The sequence below is a fragment of the Pan troglodytes genome, chromosome 13 (genome assembly GCF_028858775.2).
Source record: "Pan troglodytes isolate AG18354 chromosome 13, NHGRI_mPanTro3-v2.0_pri, whole genome shotgun sequence".
In the NCBI taxonomy this organism is placed as follows: domain Eukaryota; kingdom Metazoa; phylum Chordata; class Mammalia; order Primates; family Hominidae; genus Pan; species Pan troglodytes.
In genome coordinates, this window is record NC_072411.2 from 7,564,864 (window position 1) to 7,589,521 (window position 24,658).

Genomic DNA, 24,658 nt, shown 5'->3' on the forward strand with positions numbered 1-24,658 from the left:
TGGAAGTATCTACACCGCTTTCTGTGTAAATATGGAAATATCTACACCTCTATCTCTATAAACATTAAAATATCTACACCGCCATCTGCATAAACATCTAAATATTTACATCACCATCTGTATAAATATGGAAATATCTACACCGCCATCTGTATAAACATGTAAATAACAACACCGCCATCTGTATAATCATGGAAATATCCACACGGCCATCTGTATAAACATGGAAATATCTAAACCGCCATCTGTAAAAACCTGGAAATATCTACTCAGTCATCTGTATAAACATGGAAATATCTACACTGCCATCTGTACACATATGGAAATATCTACAAGGACGTCAGTATAAACATGGAAATATCTACACCGCTATCTCTATAAACATGGAAATTACTACACCGCTATCTGTATAAACATGAAAATATCTACACCGATATCTGTATAAACACGGAAATACCTACACCACTATATCGTTAAATATGGAAATATCTACACTGCTATCTCTATAAACATGGAAATGTCTACACCGCTATCTGTATGAACATGGAAATATCTACACAACCATCTGTATAAACATGGAAATTTCTATAGCGCTATCTCTGTAAACATGGAAATACCTACAACGCTATCTCTATAAACATGGAAATATCTACAATGCCATCTCTATAATCATGAAAATATCTACACTGCCATCTCCATAATCAAGCTAATATCTACACCGCTATCTGTATAAACATGGAAATATCTACACTGCCATCTGTATAAACAAGGAAATATCAACACCGTTATCTCTATGAACATGGAAATAAATACACCACTATCTCTATAAACATAGAAATATCTACACCGCTATCTGTATAAACATGTAAATATCTACACCGCCATCTCTATAAACATGAAAATATCTACACTGCCATCTCCATAATCATGGAACTATCTACACCAACGTCTGTATAAATATGGAAATACCTACACCGCCATCTGAATAAACATGGAAATATCTACAATGCCATCTGTGTAAAGATGTAAATATCTACTCCGCGAGGTAAATAAACATGGAAATATCTACACCGCCGTCTGCATAATCATGGAAAGATCCACACCGCCATCTGTATAAACATAGAGACATCTACACCGCAATTTGTAAAAACATGGAAATATCTACACAGTCATCTGTATAAACTTGGAAATATCTACACCTCCGTGAGTATAAACATGGAAATATCTACACTGCCATCCGTATAACCATGGAAATATCTTCACAGCTATGAGTATAAACATGGAAACATCTACACCGCTATCTGTATAAACATGGAAATATCTACATCGCTATCTGTTTAAACATGGAAATATCTCCACCGCTATCTGTGTAAACATGGAAATATCTAAAATGCTGTCTATAGAAAAATGGAAATATCTACACAGCTCTCTGTGTAAACTTGGAAATATCTACACCGCTATCTGTGTAAAGATGGAAATATCTACACCGCATTCTGTGCAAAGATGGAAATATCAACACCGCTATGTCTGCAAACATGGAAATATCTACACCGTTTTCTGCATAAACATGGAAATAACTACACCACAATCTGTATAAACATGGAAATTTTCACAGAGTCATCTGAATAAACATAGAAACATCTACAACACCATCTCTATAAACATGGAAATTTCTACACTGCCATCTGTACCCACATGGAAATATGTACACAGGTATCTGTAAAAACATGGAAATATCTACACCGCTACCTGTATAAACATGGAAATATCTACACCGCCATCTGAATACACATGGAAATAGCTACACCGCTATCTCTATAAAGATGGAAATATCTACGCCGCCATCTCTGTAAACATGAAAATATCTAAACCGTCATTTCCATAAACATGGAACTATCTACATCGCCATCTGTATAAACATGGAAATATCTGCACCGCTATCTGAATAAACATGGAAATATCTACAATGTCATCTGTATAAAGATGGAAATATCTACACCGCGAGCTGTATAAACATGGAAATATCTACACCGCAATCCGTATAAACATGGACATACCAACACCGCTATCTGTAAACATGGAAATATCTACACCGCTATGTGTATAAACATGGAAATATCTACACCGCTATCTCTATAAATATGGAAATACTACGCCATCTGCATAAACATGGAAATATCTAAACTGCCATCTGTATAAACATGGAAATATCTACACCGCCTTCTGTATAAATAGGGAAATATCTACATCGCTATCTTTACACACATGGAAATATCTACTCCGCTAATTGTATAAACTTGGAGATATCTACACCGCTATCTCTATATACATGGAAATATCTAAAGCGCCATCTGTAAAAACATGGAAATATCTTCACAGTCATCTGTATAAACCTGGACATATCTACACCACCATGTGTATAAACATGTAAATATCTATACTGCCATCTGTATAAATGTGGAAACATCTACACAGCCATATCTATAAACATGGAAATATCTACACCGCTATCTGTATAAACATGGAAATAGCCACACCACTATCTGTATAAACATGGAAATATATTCACTGCTATCTGTATAAACATGGAAATTTCTACACCGCTATCTCTATAAACATGGAAATGTTTACACTGCTATCCATATAACCAGGGAAATATCTACATGGCTATCTCTATATACATGGAAATATCTGTACCTCCATCTGTATAAACATGGAAATACCTACACAGTCATCTGTATAAATATGGAAATATCTACACCACTATCTGTATAAACATGGAAATATCTACACTGCATCTGCATAAGCATGGAAATAACTACACAGCCTTCTCCATAAACATGGAAATATTTACACCGATATCTGTATAAACATGGAAATAGCCACACCGCTACCTGTATAAACATGGAAATATCTACACCGCCATCTGAATAAACATGGAAATACCTACACCGCTATCTCTATAAACATGGAAATATCTACACCGCCATCTCTGTAAAAATGAAAATATCTAGACGGTCATTTCCATAAACATGGAATTATCTACATCGCCATCTGTATAAACATGGAAATATCTACACCGCTATCTGAATAAACATGAAAATATCTACAATGTCATCTGTATAAAGATGGAAATATCTACACCACGAGCTGTATAAACATGGAAATATCTACACCGCTATCTGTATAAACATGGAAATACCAACACCGCTATCTGTACACATGGAAATATCTACACCGCTATGTGTATAAACATGGAAATATCTACACCGCTATCTCTATAAACATGGAAATACTTACACCGCCATCTCTATAAACATGGAAATATCTACACCGCTATCTGAATAAATAGGGAAAGATCTACACCGCCATCTGTATAAATAGGGAAATACCTACACCGCCATCTTTATACAAATAGAAATATCTACACCACTATCTGTATAAACAAGGAGATATCTACACCACTATCTCTATATACATGGAAAAATCTACACCGCCATCTGTATAAACATGGAAATATCTTCACCGATAATTGTATGAATATGGAAATACCTACACCGCTATCGCTATAAACCTGGAAATATCTACACCGCTATCTGTATAAACATGGAAATATCTACAGCGCTATCTCTATAAACATGGAAATATCTACACCGCCATCTGTATAAACATGGAAATATGTACACAATCATCTGTATAAGCATGGAAATATCTACAACACCATCTCTATTAACAAGGAAATATCTACACTGTCATCTGTATACACATGGAAATATCTACACAGCTATCCGTATAAACATGGAAATATCTACATCGCTATCTGTATAAACATGGATATATCTCCACCGCTATCTGTATAAATATGGAAATATCTACACCGCTATCTTTATAAATTTGGAAACATCTACACCGGTACCTCTATAAACATAGAAATGTCTATACCTCTATCTCTATAAACATGGAAATACCTACACCGCTATCTGTATAAACATGGAAATATCTACACAGCTATCTGTAAATCATTTAAATATCTACAACGATATCTGCATAAACTTGGAAATATCTACACCGCAATCTGTGTAAACATGGAAATATGTACACCGCCATCTGTATAAACATGGAAATATCTACACCGCTATCTGTATAAACATGGAAATATCTCCACCGCTATCTGTATAAACATGGAAATATCTACACCACCATCTACATATACATAGAAATATCTGTGCCGCCATCTGAATAAACATGGAAATATCTACACGGTCATCTGTGTATAGATGGAAATATCAACACCGCCATCTGTACAAACATGGAAATATCTGCACCGCTATCTGTATAAACATGGAAATATCTACACCGCGGTCTGTATAAACCTGGAAATATCTACACCGCTATCTGTATAAACATGGAAATATCTACCGCACTATCTCTATAAACATGGAAATATCTACACCGTGATCTGTATAAACATGGAAATATTTACACCGCTATCTGTATAAACATGGAAATTTCTACACTGTTATCTGTATAAATATGGAAATATCTACACCGCTATCTCTATAAACATGGAAATATCTACACCGCCATCTGTATAAACATGGAAATATCTATACAGTCATTTGTGTAAACATGGAAATATCTACACCACCATCTGTATCAACATGTAAATATCTACAATGCCATCTGTATACACATGGAAATAGCTACATGGCAATCTGTGTATAGATGGAAACATCAACACCGCCATCTGTACAAACATGGAAATATCTACACTGCTATCTCTATAAACATGGAAATATCTACACTGCGGTCTGTATAAACATGGAAATATCTACAACCGTAACTGTATAAACATGGAAAAATCTACACCATGATCTGTATAAACATGGAAATATATATATCGCTGTCTGTATAAACATGGAAATATCTCCACCGCTATCTCTATAAACATGGAAATATCTACAAAGACATCTGTATGAACATGGAAATACCCACACAATCATGTGTAGGAACATTGAAATATCTACAATGTCATCTGTATAAACATAGAAATATCTACACAGCCCTCTGTATAAATATGGAAATATCTGCATAGACATCTGTATAAACTTGGAATTATCTACACCACTATCTGTATAAACATGGAAATACCTACACCGCTGTCTCTATAAACATGGAAATATGTACACCGCTATGTGTATAAACATGGAAATATCTCCACTGCTCTCTGTATAAACATGGAAATAGCTCCACCGTTATCTGTTAAACATGGAAATATCTACAGCGCCATCTCTATAAACATTGAAATATCTACACTGCCATCTGTAAAAGCATGGAAATATCTACATAGTCATCTGAATAAACATGGAAACATCTACACCACCATCTGTATAAACATGGAAATAACTACAATACCATCTGTATACACATGGAAATACCTACACAGACATCTGTATAAATATGGAAATATCTTCACCGCCATCTGTATAAACATGGAAATATCTACACTGCCATCTGTAGAAAGATGGAAATATATACACCGCTATCTCTATAAATATGGAAATATCTACACCGCCATCTCTATAAACATGAAAATATCTACACTGCCATCTCCATAAAGATGGAAGTATCTACTCCGCCATGTGTATAAACACGGAAATATCTACACCACCATCTGTGTAAACATGGAAATATCTACACCGCTATCTGTATAAACATGGAAATATCTCCACCGCTATCTGTATAAACATGGAAATATCTACACCACCATCTACATATACATAGAAATATCTGTGCCGCCATCTGTATAAACATGGAAATATCTACACGGTCATCTGTGTGTAGATGGAAATATCAACACCGCCATCTGTACAAACATGGAAATATCTGCACCGCTATCTGTATAAACATGGAAATATCTACACCGCGGTCTGTATAAACCTGGAAATATCTACACCGCTATCTGTATAAACATGGAAATATCTACCGCACTATCTCTATAAACATGGAAATATCTACACCGTGATCTGTATAAACATGGAAATATTTACACCGCTATCTGTATAAAGATGGAAATTTCTACACTGTTATCTGTATAAATATGGAAATATCTACACCGCTATCTCTATAAACATGGAAATATCTACACCGCCATCTGTATAAACATGGAAATATCTATACAGTCATTTGTGTAAACATGGAAATATCTACACCACCATCTGTATCAACATGTAAATATCTACAATGCCATCTGTATACACATGGAAATAGCTACATGGCAATCTGTGTATAGATGGAAACATCAACACCGCCATCTGTACAAACATGGAAATATCTACACTGCTATCTCTATAAACATGGAAATATCTACACTGCGGTCTGTATAAACATGGAAATATCTACAACCGTATCTGTATAAACATGGAAAAATCTACACCATGATCTGTATAAACATGGAAATATATACATCACTGTCTGTATAAACATGGAAATATCTCCACCGCTATCTCTATAAACATGGAAATATCTACAAAGACATCTGTATGAACATGGAAATACCCACACAGTCATGTGTAGGAACATTTAAATATCTACAATGTCATCTGTATAAACATAGAAATATCTACACAGCCCTCTGTATAAATATGGAAATATCTGCATAGACATCTGTATAAACTTGGAATTATCTACACCACTATCTGTATAAACATGGAAATACCTACACCGCTGTCTCTATAAACATGGAAATATGTAAACCGCTATGTGTATAAACATGGAAATATCTCCACTGCTCTCTGTATAAACATGGAAATAGCTCCACCGTTATCTGTATAAACATGGAAATATCTACAGCGCCATCTCTATAAACATTGAAATATCTACACTGCCATCTGTAAAAGCATGGAAATATCTACATAGTCATCTGAATAAACATGGAAACATCTACACCACCATCTGTATAAACATTGAAATAACTACAATACCATCTGTATACACATGGAAATACCTACACAGACATCTGTATAAATATGGAAATATCTTCACCACCATCTGTATAAACATGGAAATATCTACACTGCCATCTGTAGAAAGATGGAAATATATACACCGCTATCTCTATAAATATGGAAATATCTACACCGCCATCTCTATAAACATGAAAATATCTACACTGCCATCTCCATAAAGATGGAAGTATCTACTCTGCCATGTGTATAAACACGGAAATATCTACACCACCATCTGTGTAAACATGGAAATATCTACACCGCTATCTGTATAAACATGGAAATATCTACACCGCCATCTGCATGTCCATGGAAATATAAACGCCGCCATCTGTATAAACATGGAAATATCTACACGGCCATCTGTGTATAGATGGAAATATCAGCACCGCCATCTGTACAAACATGGAAATATCTACACCGCTATCTCTATAAACATGGAAATATCTGCATTGCCATCTGTCAAAACATGGAAATATCTATACTGTCATCTGTATAAACATGGAAATATCTACAATGCCATCTGTATACACATGGAAATATCTACACAGACATCTGTATAAACATGTAAATATGTACACAGCTATCTCAATAAACATGGAAATCTCTACACCGCCATCTCTATAAACATGAAAATATCTACACTGCCATCTCCATAAACATGAAACTAACTACTCCGCCATCTGTATAAACATGGAAACATCTACACCGCCATCTGTGTGAATAAGGAAATATCTACAATGCCATCTGTATAAAGATATAAATATCTGCACCGCCAGCTGTATAAACATAGAAATATCTACATCGCTATCTGTATAAACGTGGAAATACCAACACCGCTATCGGTATAAACATGGAAATAACTACAACGCCACCTATATAAACATGGAAATATTTACACCGGTATGTCTATAAACATGGAAATACCTACACCGCTATCTCTATAAATGTGGAAATATCTACACCGCTATCTGTATAAACATGGAAATACCCACACCGCTATCTGTATAAACATGGAAATATCTACACCGCGATCTGTATTAACATGGAAATATCTACACCGTTATGTCTATAAACATGGAAATACCTACACCGCTATCTCTATAAATATGGAAATATCTACACCGCTATCTGTATAAACATGGAAATACCCACACCGCTATCTGTATAAACATGGAAATATCTACACCGCGATCTGTATAAACATGGAAATATGTACACCGCGATCTGGATAAACATGGAAATACCTTCACCGCGATGTGTATAAACAGGGAAATATCTACACCGCTATCTGTATAAACATGGTAATATCTACACCACAATCTATATAAACATGGAAATATCTACACCGCCATCTGTATAAACATGGAAATGCCTATACAGTCATTTGTGTAAACATGGAAATATCTACACCACCATCTGTATCAACATGGAAATATATACAATGCCATCTGAATACACATGGAAATACCTACACGGCAATCTGTGTATAGATGGAAACATCAACACCGCCATCTGTACAAACATGGAAATATCTACACTGCTATCTCTATAAACATGGAAATATCTACACTGCGGTCTGTATAAACATGGAAATATCTACAACGGTATCTGTATAAACATGGGAAAATCTACACCATAATCTGTATAAACATGGAAATATATACATCGCTGTCTGTATAAACATGGAAATATCTCCACCGCTATCTCTATAAACATGGAAATATCTACAAAGACATCTGTATAAACATGGAAATACCCACACAGTCATGTGTTGGAACATTTAAATATCTACAACGTCATCTGTATAAACATAGAAATATCTACACAGCCCTCTATATAAATATGGAAATATCTGCATAGGCATCTGTATAAACTTGGAATTATCTACACAACTATCTGTATAAACATGGAAATACCTACACCGCTGTCTCTATAAACATGGAAATATGTACACCGCTATGTGTATAAACATGGAAATATCTCCAATGCTCTCCGTATAAACATGGAAATACCTACACCGTTGTCTCTATAAACATGGAAATATGTACACCGCTATGTGTATAAACATGGAAATATCTCCACTGCTCTCTGTATAAACATGGAAATATCTCAACCGTTATCTGTATAAACATGGAAATATCTACAGCGCCATCTCTATAAACATTGAAATATCTACACTGCCATCTGTAAAAGCATGGAAATATCTACATAGTCATCTGAATAAACATGGAAACATCTACACCACCATCTGTATAAACATGGAAATAACTACAATACCATCTGTATACACATGGAAATACCTACACAGACATCTGTATAAATATGGAAATATCTTCACCGACATCTGTATAAACATGGAAATATCTACACTGCCATCTGTAGAAAGATGGAAATATCTACACTGCTATCTCTATAAATATGGAAATATCTACACCGCCATCTCTATAAACATGAAAATATCTACACTGCCATCTCCATAAAGATGGAAGTATCTACTCCGCCATGTGTATAAACACGGAAATATCTACACCACCATCTGTGTAAACATGGAAATATCTACAACGCTATCTGTATAAACGAAATATCTACACCGCCTTCTGCATGTCCATGGAAATATAAACGCCGCCATCTGTATACACATGGAAATATCTACACCACCATCTACATATCCATAGAAATATCTGCGCCACCATCTGTATAAACATGGAAATATCTACACGGTCATCTGTGTATAGATGGAAATATCAACACCGCCATCTGTACAAACATGGAAATATCTACACCGCTATCTCTATAAACATGGAAATATCTACCCTGCTGTCTCTATAAACATGGAAATAACTACACCGCGTTCTGTATAAACATGGAAATAACTACAACGTGATCTATATAAACATGGCAATATTTACACGGCTCTCTGTATATACATGGCAGTATTTACACGGCTATCTGTATAAACATGGAGATATCTACACCGTTATCTGTATAAATATGGAAATATCTACACCGCTATCTCTATAAACATGGAAATATCTACAATGCCGTCTGTAAAAACATGGAAATACCTATACAGTCATCTGTATAAACATGGAAATATCTAAACCACCATCTGTATAAACATGGAAATATCTACAATGCCATCTGTATACACATGGAAATAACTACACAGCAATCTGTGTATAGATGGAAACATCAACACCGCCATCTGTACAAACATGGAAATATCTACACCGCTATCTCTATAAACTTGGAAATATCTACACTACGGTCTGTATAAACATGGAAATATCTACACCGGTATCTATATAAACATGGAAATATCTACACCACGATATGTATAAACATGGAAATATCTTCACCACGATCTGTATAAACATGGAAATATCTACACCGCTATCTATATAAACAAGGTAATATCTACACCACCATCTATATAAACATGGAAATATCTACTCTTCCATCTATATAAACATGAAAATATCTACAATGCCATCTGTAGAAAGATGGAAATAACTACACCGCAATCTGTGTAAACATGGAAATATCTACACCGATATCTGTAAAAACATGGAAATATCTACACCGCTATCTGTATAAATATGGAAATATCTACACCGCGATCTGTAGAAACATGGAAATATCAACACCGCGATATGTATAAACATGGAAATATCTACACCGCTATCTGTATAAACATAGAAATATCTACACAGCTGTCTCTATAAACCTGGAAATATCTACACTGCCATCTCCATAAAGATGGAAGTATATACTCCGCCATGTGTATAAACACGGAAATATCTACACCACCATCTGTGTAAACATGGAAATATCTACACCGCTATCTGTATAAACATGGAAATATCTACACCGCTATCTGTATAAACATGGAAATATCTACACCGCCATCTGCATGTCCATGGAAATATCTATGCCGCCATCTGTATAAACATGGAAATATCTACACGGCCATCTGTGTATAGATGGAATTATCAACACCGCCATCTGTACACACATGGAAATATCTACACCGCTATCTCTATAAACATGGAAATATCTGCACTGCCATCTGTAAAAACATGGAAATACCTATACAGTCATCTGTATAAACATGGAAATATCTACAATGCCATCTGTATACACCTGGAAATATCTACACAGCCATCTGTATAAACATGTAAATATCTACACTGCAATCTCTATAAACATGGAAATAACTACACCGCCATCTCTATAAACATGAAAATATCTACACTGCCATCTCCATAAACATGGAACTAACTACTCCGCCATCTGTATAAACATGGAAACATCTACACCGACGTCTGTGTGAATAAGGAAATATCTACAATGCCATCTGTATAAAGATATAAATATCTGCACCGCGAGCTGTATAAACATGGAAATATCTACATCGTTATCTGTATAAACGTCGAAATACCAACACCGCTATCAGTATAAACATGGAAATATCTACAGCGCGATCTGTATAAACATGGAAATATCTTCACCACGATCTGTATAAACATGGAAATATCTACACCGCTATCTGTATAAACATGGTAATATCTACACCACCATCTATATAAACATGGAAATATCTACACCGCCATCTGTATAAACATGGCAATATCTACAATGCCATATGCAGAAAGATGGAAATATCTACACCGCAATCTGTGTAAACATGGATATATCTACACCGATATCTGTAAAAACTTGTAAATATCTACACAGTTGTCTCTATAAACATTGAAATATCTACACTGCCATCTGTAAAAACATGGAAATATCTACACAGTCATCCGAATAAACATGGAAATATCTACACCACAATATGCATAAACATGGAAATACCAACAATACCATCTGTATACACATGGAAATATCTACACAGACATCTGTATAAATATGGAAATATCTACACCGCGATCTGTATAAACATGGAAATACCTTCACCACGATCTGTATAAACATGGAAATATCTACACGGCCATCTGTGTATAGATGGAAATATCAACACCGCCATCTGTACACATATGGAAATATCTACACCGCTATCTCTATAAACATGGAAATATCTGCACTGCCATCTGTAAAAACATGGAAATACCTATACAGTCATCTGTATAAACATGGAAATATCTACAATGCCATCTGTATACACCTGGAAATACCTACACAGCCATCTGTATAAACATGTAAATATCTACACTGCTATCTCTATAAACATGGAAATAACTACACCGCCATCTCTATAAACTTGAAAATATCTACACTGCCATCTCCATAAACATGGAACTAACTACTCCGCCATCTGTATAAACATGGAAACATCTACACCGCCATCTGTGTGAATAAGGAATTATCTACAATGCCATCTGTATAATGATATAAATATCTGCACCGCGAGCTGTATAAACATGGAAATATTTACATCGCTATCTGTATAAACGTGGAAATACCAACACCGCTTTCGGTATAAACATGGAAATATCTACAACGCCATCTATATAAACATGGAAATATCTACACCGCTATGTCTATAAACATGGAAATACCTACACCGCTATCTCTATAAACATGGAAATATCTACACCGCTATCGGTATAAACATGGAAATATCTACACCGCTATCTGTATAAACATGGAAATATCTACACCGCGATCTGTATAAACATGGAAATATCTTCACCACGATCTGTATAAACATGGAAATACCTACACCGCTATCTGTATAAACATGGTAATATCTACACCACCATCTATATAAACATGCAAATATCTACACCGCCATCTGTATAAACATGAAAATATCTACAATGCCATCTGTAGATAGATGGAAATATCTACACCGCAATCTGTGTAAACATGGAAATATCTACACCGATATCTGTAAAAACATGGAAATATCTACACCGCTATCTGTATAAACATGGAAATATCAACACCGCGATCTGTATAAACATGGAAATATCTACACCGCGATCTGTATAAACATGGAAATATCTACACCACTATCTGTATAAACATGGAAATATCTACACAGCTGTCTCTATAAACATGGAAATATCTACACCGCCATCTGTATAAACATGGAAATACCTACAAAGTCATCTGTATAAACATGGAAATATCTACACCGTGATCTGTATAAACATGGAAATACCTACACTGCCATCTCTATAAACACGGAAATATCTACACCCCTATCTGTATAAACATGGAAATATCCACACCGCTATCTCTATAAACATGGAAAGATCAACACCGCCATCTGTACAAACATGGAAATATCTGCCCCGCAATCTGTATAATCATGGAAATATCTACACCGCGGTCTGTATAAACATGGAAATATCTAAACCGCTATCTCTATAAACATGGAAATATCTACACCGCTATCTCTATAAACATGGAAATATCTACACCGTGATCTGGATAAACATGGAAATATTTACACCGCTATCTGTATAAACATGGAAATATCTACACCGTTATCTGTATAAACATGGAAATACCTACAACGCCATCTGCAGAAACTTGGATATATCTAAACCACCATCTGTATAAACATGGAAATATCTACAATGAAATCTGTATACACATGGAAATACCTACACGGCAAACTGTGTATAGATGGAAACCTCAACACCGCCATCTGTACAGACATGGAAATATCTACACCGCTATCTGTATAAACATGGAAATATCTACACTGCGGTCTGTATAAACATGGAAATATCTACACCGGTATCTGTATAAACATGGAAGTATCTACACCACGATCTGTATAAAACTTGGAAATATTTACACCGCTATCTGTATAAACATGGAAATATCTACACCGCTATCTCTATAAACAAGGAAATACCTGCAAAGCCATCTGTATAAACATGGAAATAACTACAGAGTCATCTGTAGGAACATGGAAATATCTACACTGCCATCTGTATAAACATGGAAATATCTACACAGCCCTCTGTATAAATATGGAAAGATCTGCATAGGCATCTGTATAAACATGGAAATATCTGCACCGCTATCTTTATAAACATGGAAATACCTACACCGCTGTCTCTATAAACATGGAAATATGTACAGCGCTATGTGTATAAACATGGTAATATCTCCACTGCTGTCTGTATAAACATGGAAATATCTCCACCTTTATCTGTATAAACATGGAAATATCTACAGGGCTATCTGTATAAACATTGAAATATCTACACTGCCATCTGTAAAAACGTGGAAATATCTACACAGTCATCCGAGTAAACATGGAAATATCTACACCGCGATCTGTATAAACATGGAAATATCTACACCACTATCTGTATAAACATGGAAATATCTACACAGCTGTCTCTATAAACATGGAAATATCTACACCGCCATCTGTATAAACATGGAAATACCTACAAAGTCATCTGTATAAACACGGAAATATCTACACAGCCATCTGTATAAACATGGCAATATCTACACAGCCATCTGTATATACATGGAAATATCTACACCGCTATCTTTATAAACATGGAAATAACTACACCGCTATTTGTATAAACAAGGAAATATCTACACCGTGATCTGTATAAACATGGAAATATCTACACTGCCATCTCTATAAACACGGAAATATCTACACCCCTATCTGTATAAACATGGAAATATCTACACCGTGATCTGTATAAACATGGAAATACCTACACTGCCATCTCTATAAACACGGAAATATCTACACCCCTATCTGTATAAACATGGAAATATCCACACCGCTATCTCTATAAACATGGAAAGATCAACACTACCATCTGTACAAATATGGAAATATCTGCCGCGCAATCTGTATAATCATGGAAATATCTACACCGCGGTCTGTATAAACATGGAAATATCTAAACAGCTATCTCTATAAACAAGGAAATATCTACACCGCTATCTCAATAAACATGGAAATATCTACACCGTGATCTGTATAAACATGGAAATATTTACACCGCTATCTGTATAAACATGGAAATATCTACACCGTTATCTGTATAAACATGGAAATACCTACAACGCCATCAGCAGAAACTTGGATATATCTAAACCAACATCTGTATAAACATGGAAATATCTACAATGCCATCTGTATACACATGGAAATACCTACACGGCAATCTGTGTATAGATGGAAACATCAACACCGCCACCTGTACAGACATGGAAATACCTACACCGCTATCTGTATAAACATGGTAATATCTACACTGCGGTCTGTATAAACATGGAAATATCTGCACCGGTATCTGTATAAACATGGAAGTATCTACACCGCGATCTGTATAAACATGGAAATATCTACACCGCTATCTCTATAAACAAGGATATACCTGCAAAGCCATCTGTATAAACATGGAAATAACTACACAGTCATCTGTAGGAACATGGAAATATCTACACTGCCATCTGTATAAACATGGAAATATCTACACAGCCCTCTGTATAAATATGGAATTATCAACACCGCCATCTGTAGAAACATGGAAATATCTGCACCGCTATCTGTATAAACATGGAAATATCTACACCGCGGTCTGTATAAACATGGAAATATCTACACCGCTATCTGTATAATCATGGAAATATCTTCACCGCTATCTCTATTAACATGGATATATCTACACCATGATATGTATAAACATGGAAATATTTACACCGCTATCTGTATAAACATGGAAATATCTACACAGTTATCTCTATAAATATGGAAATATCTACACCGCTATCTCCATAAACATGCAAATACCTACACTGCGGTCTGTATAAACATGTAAATATCTACACCGTTATCTGTATAAACATGGAAATATCTACACCACGATCTGTATAAACCTGGAAATATTTACACCGCTATCTGTACAAACATGAAAATATCTGCACCGCTATATCTATAAACATGGAAATATCTACAAAGCCATCTGTACAAACATGGAAATACCTACACAGTCATGTGTATAAACAAGGAAATACCTACACCGCAATCTGTATAAACATGGAAATATCTACACCGCTATCTGTATAAATAGGTAATATCTAAATCGCTATCTCTATAAAAATGGAAATATCTACACTGCTATCTGTATAAACATGGAAATATCCTCACTGCTATCTCTAAGAACATGGATATATCTACACCGCTATCTCTATAAACATGGAAATATCTACACCGCCATCTCTATAAACCTGGAAATATCTACACCGCAATCTGTATAAACATGGAAATATCTACACCGCGATCTGTATAAACATGGAAATATCTACACCGCTATCTGTATAAACATGGAAATATCTACACCGCGATCTATATAAACATGGAAATACCTACACCGCGATCTGTATAAACATGGAAATATCTACACCGCGATCTGTATAAACATGGAAATATCTACACCGCGATCTGTATAAACATGGAAATATCTACACCGCAATCTGTATAAACATGGAAATATCTACAACACTATCTGTGTAAACATGCAAATATGTTCACAGCTCTCTGTTTAAACATGGAAATATGTACACTGCAATCTGTGTGAAGATGGAAATATCTACATCGCAATCTTTGCAAATATGGAAATATCTACACTTCTATCTCTGTAAACATGGAAATATCTACACCTCTATCTTTATAAACATGTAAATATCTAAACCGCAGTCTGTATAAACATGGAAATATCTACATCACTATCTGTGTAAAGATGGAAATATGTACACAGCTGTCTGTTTAAACATGGAAATATGTACACTGCAATCGGTGTGAAGATGGAAATATCTACACCGCAATCTTTGCAAATATGGAAATATCTACCCCTCTATCTCTGTAAACATGGAAATATATACAGCACTCTCTGTATAAACATGGAAATATCTACACCGCTATCTGTATAAACATGGAAATATCTACACCACAATCTGTATAAACATGGATATATCTACACAGCTATCTGTATAAACATGGAAATATCTACATCGCTATCTGTATAAACATGGAAAATCTACTCCGCTATCTGTATAAATATGGAAATATCTACACCACTATCTCTATACACATGGAAATATTAACACCGCTATCTCTATACACACGGAAATATCAACACCGCCATCTCTGTAAATATGGAAATATCTATACCGCCTTCTGAATGAACATGGAAATATCTACACCGCCAACTGTATAAACATGGAAATATCTAAACTGCCATCTGAGGAAAATGGAAATATCTACACCACGATCTGTATAAACATGGAAATATGAACACCGCTACCTGTATTAACATGGAAATAACTACTCGGCTCTCTGTATAAACATAGAAACATCTACAACACGATCTCTATAAACAAGGAAATATCTCCACCGCTATCTGTTTAAACATGGAAATATCTACACCGCCATCTTTATAAACCTGGAAATATCTACACAGTCATCTGTATAAAAATGGAAATATCTACACCACCATCTCTATGAACATGAAAATATCTACACCGACATCTCCATAAACATGGAACAATCTACACCGTTATCTGTATAAAAATGGAAATAACAACACAGCTATCTGTATAAGCATGTAAATACCTAAACCACTATCTCTATAAACATGGAAATATCGATAATGCTATCTGTGTAAACATGGAAATGTCTACAGAGCTTTCTGTGTAAACATGGAAATACCTACAACGCTATCTGAATAAACATGGAAATATCCACACCGCAATCTGTTCAAAGATGGAAATATCTACACCGCAATCTGTGTAAACATGCTAATATCTACACCGCTATCTGTATAAACATGGAAATATCTACACCAATATCTATATAAACATGTAAATATCTACACCGCCATCTCTATTAACATGGAAATATCTACACCGCGATCTGTATAAACATGGAAATATCCACACAGTCATCTCTATAAACATGGAAATATCGACACCACCTTCTGCTTAAACATGAAAATATCTACACTGCCATCTGTATGCACATGGAAATATCTACACAGCCATCTGCATTGACATGGAAATATCCTCACCGCCATCTCTATAAACACGTAAATATCTACACCGCGATCTGTATAAACATAGAACTATCTACAAAGCTATCTGTATAAATATGGAAATATCTACACCGCCATTTCTATAAACCTGAAAATAACTGCACCGTGATCTCCATAAACATGGAAATATCTACACCACCATCTGTATAAACACGGAAGTATCTACACTGCTATCTGTAAAAACATGGAATTTTCTACAATGCTATCTCTATAAAGATGAAAATAACTCTGCGAGCTGTATAAACATGGAAATATCTACAATATTAGTTGTATAAACATGGAAATAGCAACACCACTATCTGTATAAACATGGAAACATCTTCACCGCTATCTGTATAAACATGGATATATCTACACCGTTATCTGTATAAACATGGAAATATCTACAACGCTATCTTTATAAATATGGAAATATCTCCACCGCTATCAGTATAAACATGGATATATCTACACTGCCTTCTGTATAAGCATGGAAATATCTACACCGCCATCTGTATAAACATGGAAATATCTACACCGCTATCTGTATAAACATGGAAATATCTACACCGTCATCCCTATAAACGTGAAAATATCTACACGGCCATCTCCATAAACATGAAACTATCTACACCACCATCTGTATAAACATAGAAATAACTTCCACGCTATCTGAATAAACATGGAAATATCTACACAACTATCTCTATAAACATTGAAATACCTTCACCACTATCTCTATACACATGGAAATACCTACACCGCTATCTCTTTAAACATAGAAATATCTACACTGCCATCTCTGTAAACATGGAAATATCTACACCGCCTTCTGAATGAACATGGAGATATCTACACCGCTTTCTGTATAAACATGAAAATTTCTACACCGCCATCTCTATAAACATGGAAATATCTAAACTGCCATCTGAGGAAAATGGAAATAGCTACACAACGATCTGTATAAACATGGATATATGTACACTGCTACCTGTATAAACATGGAAATATCTACACGGCTCTCTTTATAAACATAGAAATATCTACACCACGATCTGTATAAACAAGGAAATATCTCCACCTTAATCTGTATAAAAATGGAAATATCTACTCCGCCATCTGTATATACATGGAAATATCTACACAGTCATATGTATAAACATGGAAATATCTACACCACCATCACTGTAAACATGAAAATATTTACATCGCCATCTCCATAAACATGGAACAATCTACACCGCTATCTGTATAAACATGGAAATAAAAACACAGTTATCTGTATAAACATGGAAATATCTAAACCTATATCTGTATAAACATGGAAATATCTACACCGCCATCTGTATAAACATGGAAATATCTAAACCGCTATCTGTATAAACATGCAAATATCTACAGCGCTATCTATATAAACATGGAAATACCTCCACCGCTATCTGTATAAACATGGAAATATCTACACCGCTATCTTTATAAACATGGAAATATCTACACTGCAATCTCTATAAACATAGAAATATCTACAACACTATCTGTATAAACATGGAAATATCTTCACAGATGTCTGTGTAAACATGGAAATATGTACACAGCAATCTGTGTGAATATAGAAATATCTACACCTCAGAATCTGTAAACATGGAAATAACTACACCACTATCTGTATAAGCATGGAAATATCTACACCGCTATCTGTATAAACATGGAAATATCTACACCACAATCTGTATAAACATGGATATATCTACACCGCTATCTGTATAAACATGTTAATATCTACAATGCAATCTGCATAAACATGGAAATATCTACTCCGCTATCTGTATAAATATGGAAATATCTACACCGCTATCTCTATAAACATGGAAATGTCAACACCGCTATCTGTATAAACATGGAAATATCTACAGCGCCATCTCTATAAGCATTGAAATATCTACACTGCCATCTGTAAAAACATGGAAATATCTACACAGTCATCTGAATAAACATGGAAATATCTCCACCACCATCTGTATAAACATGGAAATACCTACCATACCATCTGTATACCCATGGAAATATCTACTCAGACATCTGTATAAATATGGAAATATCTACACCGCCATCTGTATAAACATGGAAATATCAACACAGCCATCTGTAGAAAGATGGAAATATCTACACCGCTATCTCTATAAATATGGAAATATCTACACCGCCATCTCTATAAACATGAAAATATCTACACTGCCATCTCCATAAAGATGGAAGTATCTACTCCGCCATGTGTATAAACACGGAAATATCTACACCACCATCTGTGTAAACATGGAAATATCTACACCGCTGTCTGTATAAACATGGAAATACCTACACCGCCATCTGCATGTCTATGGAAATACCTATGCCGCCATCTGTATACACATGGAAATATCTACACGGCCATCTGTGTATAGATGGAAATATCAACACCGCCATCTGTACAAACATGGAAATATCTACACTGCTATGTCTATAAACATGGAAATACCTACACCGCTATCTCTATAAACATGGAAATATCTACACCACTATCTGAATAAACCTGGAAATATCTACACCGCTATCTGTATAAACATGGAAATATCTACACCGCGATCTATATAAACATGGAAATATCTACACCGCGATCTGTATAAACATGGAAATATCTTCACCACGATCTGTATAAACATGGAAATATCTACACCGCTATCTGTATAAACATGGTAGTATCTACACCACCATCAATATAAACATGGAAATACCTACACCGCCAGCTGTATAAACATGGAAATATCTACAATGCCATCTGTAGAAAGATGGAAATATCTACACCGCAATCTGTGTAAACATGGAAATATCTACACCGATATCTGTAAAAACATGGAAATATCTACACCGCTATCTGTAAAACATGGAAATATCTACACCGCGATCTGTATAAACATGGAAATATCTACACCGCGATCTGTATAAACATGGAAATATCTACACCGCTATCTGTATAAACATGGAAATAGCTACACAGGTATCTCTATAAACATGGAAATATCTACACCGAATCTGTATAAACAGGGAAATACCTACAAAGTCATCTGTATAAACATGGAAATATGTACAAAGCCATCTGTATAAACATGGAAATATCTACACAGCCATCTCTATATACATGGAAATATCTACACCGCTATCTGTATAAACCTGGAAATAACTACACCGCTATTTGTATAAACAAGGAAATATCTACACCGTGATCTGTATAAACATGGTAATGTCTACACCGCCATCTCTATAAACACGGAAATATCTACTCCCCTATCACTATAAACATGGAAAAATCAACACCGCTATCTCTATGAACATGAAAATATCTACACCGCCATCTCTTTAAACATGGAAATATCTACACCACGATCAGTATAAACATGGAAATATCTACACCGCTATCTGTATAAACATGGAAATATCTACACCGCTATCTCTATAAACAAGGAAATACCTGCAAAGCCATCTGTATAAACATGGAAATAACTACACAGTCATGTGTAGGAACATGGAAATATCTACACTGCCATCTGTATAAACATGGAAATATCTACACAGCCCTCTGTATAAATATGGAAATATCTGCATAGGCATCTGTATAAACATGGAAATATCCGCACCGCTATCTTTTTAAACATGGAAATACCTACACCGCTGTCTCTATAAACATGGAAATATGTACACCGCTATGTGTATAAACATGGTAATATCTCCACTCCTGTCTGTATAAACATGGAAATATCTCCACCTTTATCTGTATAAACATGGAAATATCTACAGCGCCATCTCTATAAACATTGAAAGATCTACACTGCCATCTGTAAAAACATAGAAATATCTACACAGTCATCTGAATAAACATGGAAATATCTACACCACCATCTGTATAAACATGGAAATACCTACAATACCATCTGTATACACATGGAAATATCTACACAGACATCTGTATAAATATGGAAATATCTACACCGCCATTTGTATAAACATGGAAATATCTACACCGCGATCAGTATAAACATGGAAATATCTACACCGCTATCTGTATAAACATGGAAATATCTCCACTGCTATCTCTATATACATCGAAATATCTACACCGCCATCTGTATAAATGTGGAAATACTTACAAAGTTATCTGTATAAACATGAAAATATCTACACCGCCATCTGTATAAAAATGGAAATATCTACACAGCCATGTGTATATACATCGAAATATCTACACCGCTATATATATAAACATGGAAATAAATACACCGCTGTCTGTATAAACATGGAAATATCTACACCGCCATCTACATATCCATAGAAATATCTGTGCCGCCATCTGTATAAACATGGAAATATCTACACGGTCATCTGTGTATAGATGGAAATATCAACACCGACATCTGTACAAACATGGGAATATCTGCACCACTATCTGTATAAACATGGAAATAACTACAACGCTATTTGTATAAACAAGGAAATATCTACACCGCTATCTGTTTAAACATGGAAATATATAAACAGACATCTGTTTATACACGGAAATATCTACACTGCTATCTGTATGAACATGCTAATAACTACACCGCTATCTGTATAAATGTGGAAATATTTGCACCGCTATCCCTATAAACATGGTAATATCAACACCGCGGTCTGTATAAACATGGAAATATCTACACCATGATCTGTATAAACATGGAAACATCTACACCGTGATCTGTATAAACATGGAAATATCTACATCGCTATCTGTATAAACATGGTAGTATCTACACCACCATCAATATAAACATGGAAATATCTTCACCGCCATCTGTATAAACATGGAAATATCTACAATGCCATCTGTAGATAGATGGAAATATGTACACCGCAATCTGTGTAAACATGGAAATATCTACAGCGATATCTGTAAAAACATGGAAATATCTACACTGCTATCTGTATAAACATGGAAATATCAACACCGCGATCTGTATAAACATGGAAATATCTACACCGCGATCTGTATAAACATGGAAATATCTACACCACTATCTGTATAAACATGGAAATATCTACACAGCTGTCTCTATAAACATGGAAATATCTACACCGCCATCTGTATAAACATGGAAATACCTACAAACTCATCTGTATAAACATGGAATTATCTACACTGCCATCTCTATAAACACGGAAATATCTACACCCCTATCTGTATAAACATGGAAATATCTACACCGTGATCTGTATAAACATGGAAATACCTACACTGCCATCTCTATAAACACGGAAATATCTACACCCCTATCTGTATAAACATGGAAATATCAACACCGCTATCTCTATAAACATGGAAAGATCAACACCGCCATCTGTACAAACATGGAAATATCTGCCCCGCAATCTGTATAATCATGGAAATATCTACACCGCGGTCTGTATAAACATGGAAATATCTAAACCGCTATCTCTATAAACATGGAAATATCTACACCGCTATCTCTATAAACATGGAAATATCTACACCGTGATCTGTATAAACATGGAAATATTTACACCGCTATCTGTATAAACATGGAAATATCTACACCGTTATCTGTATAAACATGGAAATACTTACAACGCCATCTGCAGAAACTTGCATATATCTAAACCACCATCTGTATAAACATGGAAATATCTACAGTGCTATCTCTATAAACATTGAAATATCTACACTGCCATCTGTAAAAACGTGGAAATATCTACACAGTCATCCGAGTAAACATGGAAATATCTACACCGCGATCTGTATAAACATGGAAATAGCTACACCACTATCTGTATAAACATGGAAATATCTACACAGCTGTCTCTATAAACATGGAAATATCTACACCGCCATCTGTATAAACATGGAAATATCTACACAGCTGTCTCTATAAACATGGAAATATCTACACCGCCATCTGTATAAACATGGAAATATCTACAAAGTCATCTGTATAAACATGGAAATATCTACACCGCCATCTGTATAAACATGGCAATATCTACACAGCCATCTGTATATACATGGAAATATCTACACCGCTATCTTTATAAACATGGAAATAACTACACCGCTATTTGTATAAACAAGGAAATATCTACACCGTGATCTGTATAAACATGGAAATATCTATACTGCCATCTCTATAAACACGGAAATATCTACACCCCTCTCTGTATAAACATGGAAATATCTACACCGTGATCTGTATAAACATGGAAATAACTACACTGCCATCTCTATAAACACGGAAATATCTACACCCCTATCGGTATAAACATGGAAATATCCACACCGCTATCTCTATAAACATGGAAAGATCAACACTGCCATCTGTACAAACCTGGAAATATCTGCCCCGCAATCTGTATAATCATGGAAATATCTACGCCGCGGTCTGTATAAACATGGAAATATCTAAACAGCTACCTCTATAAACATGGAAATATCTACACCGTTATCTCTATAAACATGGAAATATCTACACCGTGATCTGTATAAACATGGAAATA